The 13,493-nt window shown below is 39.5% G+C and overlaps 1 protein-coding gene across 3 annotated transcripts in view; it reads right to left on the bottom strand.

Moving 5' to 3' along the window:
- Positions 1-13,493, bottom strand: part of ADARB1 (adenosine deaminase RNA specific B1) — a 226,061-nt gene that overhangs the window by 76,205 nt on the left and 136,363 nt on the right. The gene's annotated exons all lie outside the window — the stretch shown is intronic.

Here is a 13,493-nt window from a genome sequence, read left to right as displayed (position 1 = left end):
AAGATCTATGAGGACTGAATTAAATGAATGATGAATGTATGGATGCAGAAAAGCACATTCCACCAAAGCATTTGCTTTCTTCTATCAACAAACTAAAAGGTCTTTTAGGGCAACATGGATAAATAGTTTAGCACAGAGTGCTGGTACTACAGTTTCACTCTATCAAAAAGCACAGTCTTATGTGAAACTGGACAAGCATAATATATTCCAGAGCTCCAAACATCAAACTTATGGTTACAACACTACCCTTTGCAAAATGGAACTACATGATTTTGAGGATTTTGCCCCTATAGCTCCTGATGTATTAAATGACAGATGAACACAAGACTCTACTTGATGATATAAGAGAACTATCAACAACCTTCTAGCTGAGCGCTGAAGTACATGAATCACCATGAAAGTATGACAGTTTACCTTGAGGATATATTTTTGCTGGAGATGCCCAAGAGGCGTGACAACCTTTAGAGCTGCGATCAACCTGAATGAAAGTTACCAACTTAAAACAGAAATGTTGCATGTAAAGCCTGAACTGATCTGGATGGATGGTAATGTGAAGATATTCCAATCCAGAACAAGAATGGCTGAATATTGGGATTCTAGGTTTAAATGTGGATCCATTACAAACCAGTTCAAAGTTGCAAACTGAACAACACAGTCCCTTGGTTTTTCAGAAAAATGTATTTCTTGAATAATAACTGAAAATAATGGAAAGGAGAAAACATAAATTATGCTTTCCTGATAATTTAATTTCCTTCTGTATGAGGAGAGTCCATGGCATAATTCCTTACTGTTGGGAAATACTGAACCTGGCCACCAGGAAAAGACAAAGACAGCCCAGCCAAAGGCTCAAATACTCCCCCCTACTTCCCTCATATCTCAGTCATTCTGCCAAGGGAACAAGGAACAGTAGGAGAAATATCAGGGTATAAATGGTGCCGGAAGAGAAAAACAAATTTTGGTCCACCCATTGGAGTATACGGGCGGGGGCCGAGGACTCTCCTCATACAAAAGGAAATTAAAATTATCAGGTAAGCATAATTTAGGTTTTCTTTCTTAATATGGGGAAGAGTCCACAGCATCATGCCTTACTGTTGGGAAAACTATACACTGAATGAGGACACAATGATAACGGGAGGGGTAAAGAAAAGGGGGACCCTAATCTGAGGGCATGACAGCCTGTAAAACCTTTCTCCCAAAAGCTGCTTCAGCAGAAGAAAAAACGTCAAATTTGTAGAATTTTGAAAAAGTATGTAAGGAGGACCAGGTAGCTGCCTTACAAATCTGATCCATAGAGGCCTTATTCTTAAAGGCCCAAGAGGAAGCCACCGCTCTAGTGGCATGAGCCGTAATCCTCTGAGGAAGTCTAAGTCCCGCTGATTCGTAAGCTAAGCGTATAACACTCCTCAACCAAAAAGATAAGTAAGTTGAAAAAGCCTTCAGACCCTTACGCTTCCCAGAGTAGATAACAAACAAGGACGAAGTTTGTCAAAATCCTTAGTAGCTTGAAGATAAAACTTCAAAGCTCGAACAACATCCAGATTATGAAGTAAACGTACCTTCGCCGAAGAAGGATTAGGACACAAGGAAGGAACCACAATTTCCAGATTGATGTTATGATCAGACACCACCTTAGGAAGAAAACCCAAGCGGGTACGTAGGATAGCCTTATCCTTGTGAAACACCAGATAAGGAGGCTCACATTGCAAGGACGCCATTTCAGAAACTCTGCGTTCCGACGCAATAGCCAATAGAAAAAGAACCTACCAGGACAACTATTTAATGTCAACCGAATTCATAGGCTCACACAGAGTCCGTTGCAAAAAATTAAGAACAAGATTCAAACTCCAAGGAGGAACATTAGATCTAAACACAGGTCTGAACCTAATCAGAGACTTAAAGGATTAATTTCTGTTATAATTTTTAAGCTAAACAACTAACATATTAAAGTTAATAAACATTAATTAAAACCTACTGACCTATATTTTCTCCAAAACGAAGTTTCATAACGTTCTAAAAGTTATGTCTTTTATTCGCCGATGATGTCACGTTATCCTGCCCACTATTTTCAGCACTGAGTGTTCAAAATACTTAAACCAATAACTTTGTGTTTAAAGCGCCATTTTGAAACCTAGGTATTGTAAACGGATTGGTACAGAGCAAAGGATACCCACGGAGTGGGTTTGGAAAACAATTAAATTTGCAGACAAGATTTCTGATATACGGTAGAGATATGTTAATGAAATGCTATTGATAAAAAGCGTATTTGGGGTAGTTAGTTAGTAACAGGCATAGAAAATATTTACTTACAGTGGCCCTTTAACGAAGGATTGCACGTCAGGGAGCTCAGCGAGTTGCTTATGCAGCAAAAGGGACGAAATCTGTCCCCGCAGGGAAGTGGCAGAAAGGCCCTTCTCCAAACCCTCCTGGAGAAGGGAAAGAATCCTGGCAGCCTTGACCTTATGCCACGTTCTTCACACCAGAACAAGCAAGCTCTCCACATCTTATGGTAGATGCGACGAGTAACAGGCTTACGAGCCTGAATGAGAGAGTGTCAATAACTCTCTCAGAGAAACCTCTCTTGGCTAAGAATAAGCCTTCAATCTCCACGCAGTCAGCCTCAGAGAATCTAGGTTTTGATGAACAAAGGGACCCTGTTCCAGCAGATCTCTGCGACAAGGTAACTTTCACGGAGGAGATAAGGACATCCCCACCAGGTCTGTGAACCACATCCTTCGCAGCCACGATGGAGCAATCGGTATCACTGATGCTTGCTCCTGCTTGATGCGGGCCACTACACAAGGGAGAAGTGGTAACAGTGGAAAAATTTAAATTAAGTTGAACCTCAAAGGCACTGCTAATGCATCTCTCGAGTCCACAGGCCCTGTGCCTTCCTGGCACCCCAAACAGTTCCCCATCCTGATAGACTTGTGTCTGTAGTCACAATCTCCCAGGATGGTCTCAAGAAGGATGTCCCTTGGGACAGGTGATCTGGACAGAGCCACCGAGAGCGATTCTCTCGACCAGTTGTCCAGAGAAATCTGTTGAGACAGATCCGAATGATCACCGTTCCATTGTCTCCTCAGCATGCGCAGCTAAAGCGGTCTGAGATGGAATCTGGCATAAGGAACAATGTCCATGCTGGACACCATGAGACCTATTACCTCCATACACCGAGCCAACAAGGGCCTTAAGGAGGTCTGGAGGGCAAGACAAGTGGAAGTTAGCTTGTGACGTCTCTGGTCTGTAAGGAATATCATCATGGATATGGAGTCTATTATAGTATCCAGGACTTCCACCCTGGTACTAGGAACAAGAGAACTCTTTTCTAAGTTTATCTTCCATCCATGAGATCGAAGAAGAAATAGAAGAGCTTTCAAATGGTCTTCTGCCAGACGACAGGATGGTGCCTGAACCAGAATATCGTCCAAGTATGGCGCTACTGCTATACCTCTGGTTCTGGCCACTGCAAGCAGAGCCCCTAGAACCTTCGTAAAAATTCTTGGAGCAGTAGCTAGACTAAACGGAAGTGCAATAAACTGAAAATACTGGTCCAGAAACGCAAACCTTAGAAACTTGAAGTGTTCCATGTGTATTGGAATGTGAAGGTAAGCATCCTTTAGATCTATTGTGGTCAAAAACTGTCTTTCCTGAACTAAGGGATGGATAGACCTTATCTCCATCTTGAACGAGGGGACAGCTATGAATTTGTTTAAGCACTTGAGGTCCAGAATCGGGCGGAAAGTTCCCTCCTTCTTTGGGACCACAAAAAGGTTTGAGAAGTATCCCAGACCTCTTTCTGCAAGAGGTACTAGTACAATGACTCCCAGGGAGGAGAGATCCCTCACGCACCCCAGAAAGGCTCCTTATTTTTCTGGCCTTAAAGACAGGTTTGACAAAAGGAATCTGCACCCGGGGTGGATGAGACTTGAAACCTATTCTGTATCCCTTAGTGATGACCTCCAGGACCCACGAGTCTTGCACATCCCCAAACTAAGAGTCCAAAAAGAGCGATAGTCTGCCCCCTACTAGATCCATAGCCAGATCGGGGGCCGCCCCTTCATGCCAACTTTGTCTTGGCAGGCTTCTTGTTTTGCTTGGACTTATTCCAGGACTGAGCCAGCTTCCAAGTCCCCTTAGAGTGCTCTGGCTTTGCAGAGGGCTGCTGACGTTGGAATTTATCCGAACGAAAGGAAAGAAAATTAGGACCTTGTCCTTTAGGTTTGTTCTTCTTATCCTGCAGTAAAAAGGCACCTTTGCCTCCCATTACTGTGGAGATAATAGAGTCCAGGCCTGGACCAAATAGAATCTTTCCCTTAAATGGGAGGGAAAGAAGTCTTGACTTCTAAATCATGCCCGCAGACCAGGACTTCAGCCAGAGTGCCCTGTGGGCTTAAACAGAAAAACCTGAAGCCTTAGCATTCAGGTGAATAATCTGCATATTTGCATTAAAGATAAAAGAATTAGCCACCCTTAAAGTCTTAATTCTTTCCCGGATGACATCAAGGACTCTCCACCTCGATAAAACTCAGATAAAGAGCTGCACTAGTAGGTAGCCGCTCCAGCAACAGCCGCTGCCAGTTGAAACAAATATCCCGTATGTTGAAACATCTTTCTTAAAGGGACAGTCTAGGCCGAAATAAACTTTCATGATTCAGATAGAGCATGTAATTTTAAACAATTTTCCAATTTACTTTTATCACCAATTTTGCTTTGTTCTCTTGGTATTTTTAGTTGAAAGCTTAACCTAGGAGGTTCATATGCTAATTTCTTAGACCTTGAAGCCCACCTTTTCAGATTGCATTTTAACAGTTTTTCACCACTAGAGGGTGTTAGTTCACGTATTTCATATAGATAACACTGTGCTCGAGCACGTGAAGTTATCTGGGAGCAGGCACTGATTGGCTAGACTGCAAGTCTGTCAAAAGAACTGAAAAAAGGGGCAGTTTGCGGAGGCTTAGATACAAGATAATCACAGAGGTTAAAAGTATATTATTATAACTGTGTTGGTTATGCAAAACTGGGGAATGGGTAATAAAGGGATTATCTATCTGTTAAAACAATAAAAATTCTGGTGTAGACTGTCCCTTTAACAGAGTTTCTATCTTCTTATCCATGGGCTCTTTAAAAGATGAACTATCCTCAAGCGGGATAGTAGTACGCTTAGCAAGAGTGGAGATAGCGCCATCCACCTTGGGGATAGAACCCCACAACTCCAATTGAGAGTCCGGAACCGGGAATAATTTTTTAAAGGAAGAAGGAGAAAATGAAGAACCAGTTCTTTCCCATTCATTCTTAATAATGTTCATCATCTTTACGGGATCCGGGAAAGTCTGTGGTACAACACTGTCCTCGTAGACCCTAATTTAGGAATAAAAGGTTCCTCAGGCAATTTAGGCTCTGGGACCTCTAAAGTAGCCAAAACTTCCTTTAGCAGAAAGCGTAAATGTTCAATCCTAAATCTAAAGTCTGGTTCCTCCGCAGCTCGAAGCTTAGAGGCAGCAGATTCCGAACAAGAAAGAGCATCCTCTGAAGTATCAGAGATGTCTTCATCAGCGGATAATCTTGTATCAGATAAATCCAATAAGCTAGTAGATGACCCCTGGGAAGGATAGCAATATTTGACCTTTCGGTTGCACTTAGCAGGGCGAGGTAAAGCACTAAAGGCGGCAGACACTGCCGTTTGTAACTGCTCAGTAAAGTCTGGCGGTAAAAACATAATTTATGTAAGAACTTACCTGATAAATTCATTTCTTTCATATTAGCAAGAGTCCATGAGCTAGTGACGTATGGGATATACATTCCTACCAGGAGGGGCAAAGTTTCCCAAACCTTAAAATACCTATAAATACACCCCTCACCACACCCACAATTCAGTTTAACGAATAGCCAAGAAGTGGGGTGATAAAAAAGGAGCGAAAGCATCAAAAAAATAAGGAATTGGAATAATTGTGCTTTATACAAAAAATCATAACCACCACAAAAAAGGGTGGGCCTCATGGACTCTTGCTAATATGAAAGAAATGAATTTATCAGGTAAGTTCTAACATAAATTATGTTTTCTTTCATGTCATTAGCAAGAGTCCATCAGCTAGTGACGTATGGGATAATAAATACCCAAGATGTGGAACTTCCACGCAAGAGTCACTAGAGAGGGAGGGATAAAATAAAGACAGCCAATTCCGCTGAAAAATTAATCCACTACCCAAATCAAAAAAGTTTCAGTTTTTATAATGAAAAAAACTGAAAATATAAGCAGAAGAATCAAACTGAAACAGCTGCCTGAAGTACCATTCTACCAAAACTGCTTCTAAAGAAGAGAAAACATCAAAATGGTAGAACATAGTAAAAGTATGCAAAGAAGACCAAGTCATTGCTTTGCAAATCTGATCAACAGAAGCTTCATTCTTAAAAAGCCCAGGAAGTAGAAACTTACCTAGTAGAATGAACCATAATCCTCCGAGGCGGGAATCCACCGACTCCAAATAAGCAAGATGCCAAATAAATGGCAGAAGCCTTTTGACCTTCCTAACACCAGAAAAGATAACAAATAGACTAGAAGACTATCTGAAATCTGAATAGCTTCAACATAAGATTTCAAAACTCTTACCATATCCAAAGAATGTAAGAATCTTACCAAAGAAGTCTTAGGAAAAGACAATAATTCCTCCCTAATGTTGATAGAAATCACAACCTTAGGTAAGAATTGAAATGAAGATAGCAATAACCACCTTATCCTGATGAAAAAAATCAGAAAAAGGAGACTCACAAGAAAGAACAGATAATTAAAAATTGTTCTAGCTGAAGAGATGTCTGAAAAGAACAATACTTTCCATGAAAGTAAATAATGTCTAGAGAAAGCATATGCTCAAATAGAAGAGCCTGTAAAGCCTTTAGAACCAAATTAAAACTCCAAGGAGGAGAAATTGGCTTAATGACAGGTTTGATAAGAACCAAAACCTGAACAAAATAATGAATAACAGGAAGGAACACTGCCTTACCCTGATGAAAAATCAGAAAAGGAGATCCACAAGAAAGAGCAGACAACTCAAACTCTTCTAGCAGAAGAGATAACCAAAAAGAACAATACTTTCCAAGAAACGGAGGAGCCTGTAAAGCCCTCAGTACCAAATTGAGACTCCAAGGAGGAGATATTGACTTAATGACAGGCTTGATACAAACCAAAGCCTGTACAAAACAATGAATATCAGAATGAATAGCAATCTTTCTGTGAAAAAGAACAGAAATAGTAGAGATTTGTACTTTCAAAGAACTTGCAGACAAAACCTTATCTAAACCAACCTGAAAATTTTTTAAATTCTAGGAATTTTAAAAGAATGCCAAAAGAATTTATGAGAACTGAATGAAAGTCTTCCAAACTCAATAATAAATCTTTCTAGAGACAGATTTACAAACCTGTAACATAGTATCAATCACTGAGTCAGAGAAACCTCTATGACTAAGAATCAAACGTTCAATCTCCATACCTTCAAATTAAATGATTTGAGATCCTGATGGAAAAATGGGCCTTGAGATAAAAGGTCTGGTCTTAACGGAAATGTCCAAGGTTGGCAACTAGCCATCCGAATGAGCCAAGGAAGTGTCAATGCATACGCTACTTCCGCCTGAGGATCCCCGGACCTGAAATAGGCCCCTGGGAAGTTCCTTGTTAAGACGAGAGGCCAATAGATCTATTTCTGGAAGCCCTCACATCTGAAAAATTGAAAAACATATCTGGGTAAAGACCATTCTCCCGGATGTAAAGCTTGATTAACAGAGATAATCCGCTTCCCAAACGTCTATACCTGGGAAAAGGACCCCAGAATTTAGATAGGAGCTGGATTTAGCCCAAGCAAATATCCGAGATACTTTGTCACAGTCTAAAGACTGATAGTCACACCCTGATGATTGACATACACCACAGATGTGATAATGTCTGAAAAAAACAAACGTTTCTTCTTCAAAAGAGTTCCAGAATATCAAATGGTAATCTCGCCTCCTGAGATTTCCAAACCCCTTGTGCTGACAGAGAACCTCAGTCAGCCTCCCAACCTAAAAGACTCGCAATCTATAGAGATCATGGTCCAGGTTGAAAGAATCGAAGAGACCTGTAGAACTAAATGATGGTGATCTTAACCACCAAATCAAAGATAGATAAACATAGAATTCGAAGATTTAAAAAGTGAAATCCTAGAATCCCTGCACCATTATGCAGCATAAAAAACTGGAAAGGTTTTCTATGAAAATAAGCAAAGGGAAATGAATCCAATGCTGCAGCCATAAGACCTAAATTTCCATGCATATATAGCAACTGAAGGAAATAATAGAGACTGAAGGTACCGACAGACGGAACCCAATAAGAAAAAAATCACTTATCTGTTAGAGACAAAGATAGTGACACAATCTATCTGGAAACCAAAAAAAGGTGACCCTTGTGTGAGGAATCAAAAGCTTTTGATAAAAAGATCCTCTAACCATGTCTTGAAAAAACAAAGTTGAATCATATGAGATTCCGTAGTCTCAGAAAATAAAAATAATCTGAAAGAAAACAGAAATGAAGATATGCATCTATTGTATCTAATGAAAACAAATAATGCTATCACTGACCAAAAAAAGTCAGACTAGACCATATAAATACCAATCTAAAAGATGGTACATTAAGATAATAAAAAGATTTTCTATCTTTGGAACAATGAATAGTTTGAATAAAACCCCAAAACCCAGATCCTAAAAAAGGAACTGGAATAAATACCCCAGAAGATTCCAGATCTGAGCAGTGCTTGATCCTCAACAGGTGATCAACCGCACTTCAACATTACCCAAAATATATGGGACTGAAACACATTAAGGAAAGTGTTAGCCTTACTGGAATAGCTGGAATATAATAGAGAGAAAAAGACTTCTCACAGACTGTTTTACTTCAAATTTTATTTTGTACCCAAAATCTAAGAATTTTGGACCGAATAGAACCAAAAAAACTTCTAAAAAAAAACATGTTACTTGAACAAGAATTTAGAATTTTGTTCTTTAGTAAGAACAACCAAACTAAAATAAGCTTAAAGTTTTAGTCTAAGAACTTAATCTTGAAGCCTAGAGTAACAGTTAAGAATTGAATCCAATATGAATCAAATAATTGATTATCTTGGTAAAAAAGAAATAAGGATTTTTAGAAATCACAAAATTTCTTCTAGCTAAAAACAGCTAAAGACATAGATTAAACCTCATTTGTGAAAATATTCAATAAAAATGAAGAAACAAATAAAATTATTAGCATGCGAATCCAGTTAAGGGACCAGTCAACACACCGGACTTGCATAAACAAAAATGCAAGACACCAAGACAAATGCAACAGCACCTAGTCTGAACCTCAAATGAGCAGTAGACTTTGTCCCTTAACAATGCTAAATAATACATAATCTGATACTTGATCTTTAAAGTAAACAGAAAAAAATGGAGCAAAAGCAACATCATCCAAATAAATGACAGGTCCAAGAAAAGTACCTGAAAATAAAAAATTTTCCTTAAATGGGATACAACCATTTAAAAAAATAAATAAATACTATTTTGCTATAGAAACAATAGCATAATTTTAGCAGGAGTAGAGTTAGCCCCATTAAATTGGAGAACCCTCAAAATTGAATTTAACTGCCGGCAAAGAATATAATTGAAAACCTTTGAAGAAAATTGTCAGCCTATTCCATTCCCTAGTATGAAGGAATGGAAAAAAACCTCTGAAGACACAGAAGATAAAATAAGCAGAAATAAAATATTAGCTAGCTTTGAAAAAGAACTAGTTAACTCAATATCCAAAATAATCAACACCTTTTCAACAAAAAACAAATGTACTCTAATAAAAAATAAAAAAGTAGATTTGTTAGTGTCAATATCTGATGAAGAAAAATTCTGAAAGAGAAAAAACATCATCAGAGAAGGATAATTCAGTATGTTGTTGGTCATTTGAAACTTCATCAAAAAGAAGTTTGAAAAAGACCTTAACATTTTTTAATAGAAGGCGCAAAGTCAGACAAAGCCTTAACCTAGAATCAGAAAAAAATTCTTATAAATTTTCTAAGTATATCTTGTACATAAGATGTAAAAAGAAAAGCAATACATAAAGCATAAATACTAATGGATTCTGCATGTAAAAGTTTATCATGATAACTTATTACAAACCATAGCTAAAGATAAAGATTCATAACATTTAAAATAAATGAACTTAGCTTTGGTAGGACTTCTTAGTCAACAGGAATCCCTCAGTATGTTCTGATCCAGGAATAATTTATGGAAAATCTTGCAATATGTAATAGAAAAAAACAACATATAAAGCAAAATTATCAAATTCCTTAAATGACAGTTTCAGGAATGGGGAAAAATGCAAAACAAACAAGCCTCTAGCAACCAGAAGCAACAAAAAAGTGTGACTTAAATAATGTGAACGCCCCGCCCACATTTTTTGGCGCCAAGTATGACACCCACACTTTTTGGCGCAAAAAAACGTCTGTAACACACATGCATCAAAAATGACGCAACCACGTGTAAACTTCCGGCATCAACTATGGCGCCGGAAATGACAAAATTTTGCGCCAAAAATGACGCAATAAATTGAAGCATTTTCTGCCCCCGCGAGCCTAACAGCCCGCAAGGAAAAAAGTCAAATAGAAAATTTCTCTAAGGTAAGAAAAATATTTATTCATATGCATTTTCCCAAATAATGAAACTGACAGTCTGAAAGAAGGAATACTGATTATCCTGAATCATGGCAAATATAAGTTTAAAAGACATATATTTAGAACTTTACGTATAAAGTGCCCAACCATAGCTTAGAGTGTCACAAAAAGTAAGACTTACTTACCCCAGGACACTCATCTACATATAGCAGTACTGAAACGAGAATCAGTAGAGGTAATGGTATAGAAGAGTATATCGTCGATCTGAAAAGGGAGGTAAGAGATGAATCTCTACGACCGATAACAGAGAACCTATGAAATAGATCCCGTAGAAGGAGACCATTGAATTCAAATAGGCAATACTCTCTTCACATCCCTCTGACATTCACTGCACTCTGAGAGGAAAACCGGGCTCCAGCCTGCTGTGAAGCGCATATCAACGTAGAATCTAGCACAAACTTACTTCACCACCTCCACGGGAGGCAAAGTTTGTAAAACTGAATTGTGGGTGTGGTGAGGGGTGTATTTATAGGCATTTTAAGGTTTGGGAAACTTTGCCCCTCCTGGTAGGAATGTATATCCCATACGTCACTAGCTCATGGACTCTTGCTAATTACATGAAAGAAAGGGCCCCTCCAGATGGAGGATTAGGAGGTGGATGGCTCAATGGTACTAAACATATTAACTTTCTTTGACATGATTACATCATCAAGGCATGTGGAAAATAATTGAGCAGACGGGAATACCACGGCCTCCTCACAATATAGACATGTATTTGACTTAGGTAAAGAGGGAGTACCCTCTAACACATCAGAATCCTTCATAGCTTGCACTAATAAAAACAGAATTTATGCTTACCTGATAAATTACTTTCTCCAACGGTGTGTCCGGTCCACGGCGTCATCCTTACTTGTGGGATATTCTCTTCCCCAACAGGAAATGGCAAAGAGCCCAGCAAAGCTGGTCACATGATCCCTCCTAGGCTCCGCCTACCCCAGTCATTCGACCGACGTAAAGGAGGAATATGCATAGGAGAAATCATATGATACCGTGGTGACTGTAGTTAGAGAAAATAATTCATCAGACCTGATTAAAAAAACCAGGGCGGGCCGTGGACCGGACACACCGTTGGAGAAAGTAATTTATCAGGTAAGCATAAATTCTGTTTTCTCCAACAAAGGTGTGTCCGGTCCACGGCGTCATCCTTACTTGTGGGAACCAATACCAAAGCTTTAGGACACGGATGATGGGAGGGAGCAAATCAGGTCACCTAGATGGAAGGCACCACGGCTTGCAAAACCTTTCTCCCAAAAATAGCCTCAGAAGAAGCAAAAGTATCAAATTTGTAAAATTTGGTAAAAGTGTGCAGTGAAGACCAAGTCGCTGCCTTACACATCTGATCAACAGAAGCCTCGTTCTTGAAGGCCCATGTGGAAGCCACAGCCCTAGTGGAGTGAGCTGTGATTCTTTCAGGAGGCTGCCGTCCGGCAGTCTCATAAGCCAATCGGATGATGCTTTTAAGCCAAAAAGAGAGAGAGGTAGAAGTTGCTTTTTGACCTCTCCTTTTACCTGAATAAACAACAAACAAAGAAGATGTTTGTCTGAAATCCTTTGTAGCCTCTAAATAGAATTTTAGAGCACGAACTACATCCAAATTGTGTAACAAACGTTCCTTCTTTGAAACTGGATTCGGACACAAAGAAGGCACAACTATCTCCTGGTTAATATTTTTGTTAGAAACAACTTTCGGAAGAAAACCAGGTTTAGTACGCAAAACCACCTTATCTGCATGGAACACCAGATAAGGAGGAGAACACTGCAGAGCAGATAACTCTGAAACTCTTCTAGCAGAAGAAATTGCAACCAAAAACAAAACTTTCCAAGATAGTAACTTAATATCTACGGAATGTAAGGGTTCAAACGGAACCCCTTGAAGAACTGAAAGAACTAAATTGAGACTCCAAGGAGGAGTCAAAGGTTTGTAAACAGGCTTGATTCTAACCAGAGCCTGAACAAAAGCTTGAACATCTGGCACAGCCGCCAGCTTTTTGTGAAGTAAGACAGATAAAGCAGAAATCTGTCCCTTCAAAGAACTTGCAGATAATCCTTTCTCCAAACCTTCTTGTAGAAGGGATAGAATCTTAGGAATTTTTATCTTGTTCCATGGGAATCCTTTAGATTCACACCAACAGATATATTTTATCCATATTTTATGGTAAATTTTCCTAGTTACAGGCTTTCTAGCCTGAATAAGAGTATCAATGACAGAATCTGAAAAACCACGCTTTGATAAAATCAAGTGTTCAATCTCCAAGCAGTCAGTTGGAGTGAAGCCAGATTCGGATGTTCGAATGGACCTTGAACAAGAAGGTCCTGTCTCAAAGGTAGCTTCCATGGTGGAGCCGATGACATATTCACCAGGTCTGCATACCAAGTCCTGCGTGGCCACGCAGGAGCTATCAAGATCACCGAAGCCCTCTCCTGATTGATCCTGGCTACCAGCCTGGGAATGAGAGGAAACGGTGGGAATACATAGGCTAGGTTGAAGGTCCAAGGTGCTACTAGTGCATCTACTAGAGTCGCCTTGGGATCCCTGGATCTGGACCCATAGCAAGGAACCTTGAAGTTCTGACGAGACGCCATCAGATCCATGTCTGGAATGCCCCATAATTGAGTTATTTGGGCAAAGATTTCCGGATGGAGTTCCCACTCCCCCGGATGGAAAGTCTGACGACTCAGAAAATCCGCTTCCCAATTTTCCACTCCTGGGATGTGGATTGCAGACAAGTGGCAGGAGTGATTCTCCGCCCATTGAATTATTTTGTTCAC

This window comes from Bombina bombina, chromosome 1 (assembly GCF_027579735.1).
Source record: "Bombina bombina isolate aBomBom1 chromosome 1, aBomBom1.pri, whole genome shotgun sequence".
NCBI lineage: Eukaryota > Metazoa > Chordata > Amphibia > Anura > Bombinatoridae > Bombina > Bombina bombina.
Note: the sequence above shows the minus strand (reverse complement) of the source record. Positions and strands in the feature narration are given on the sequence as shown.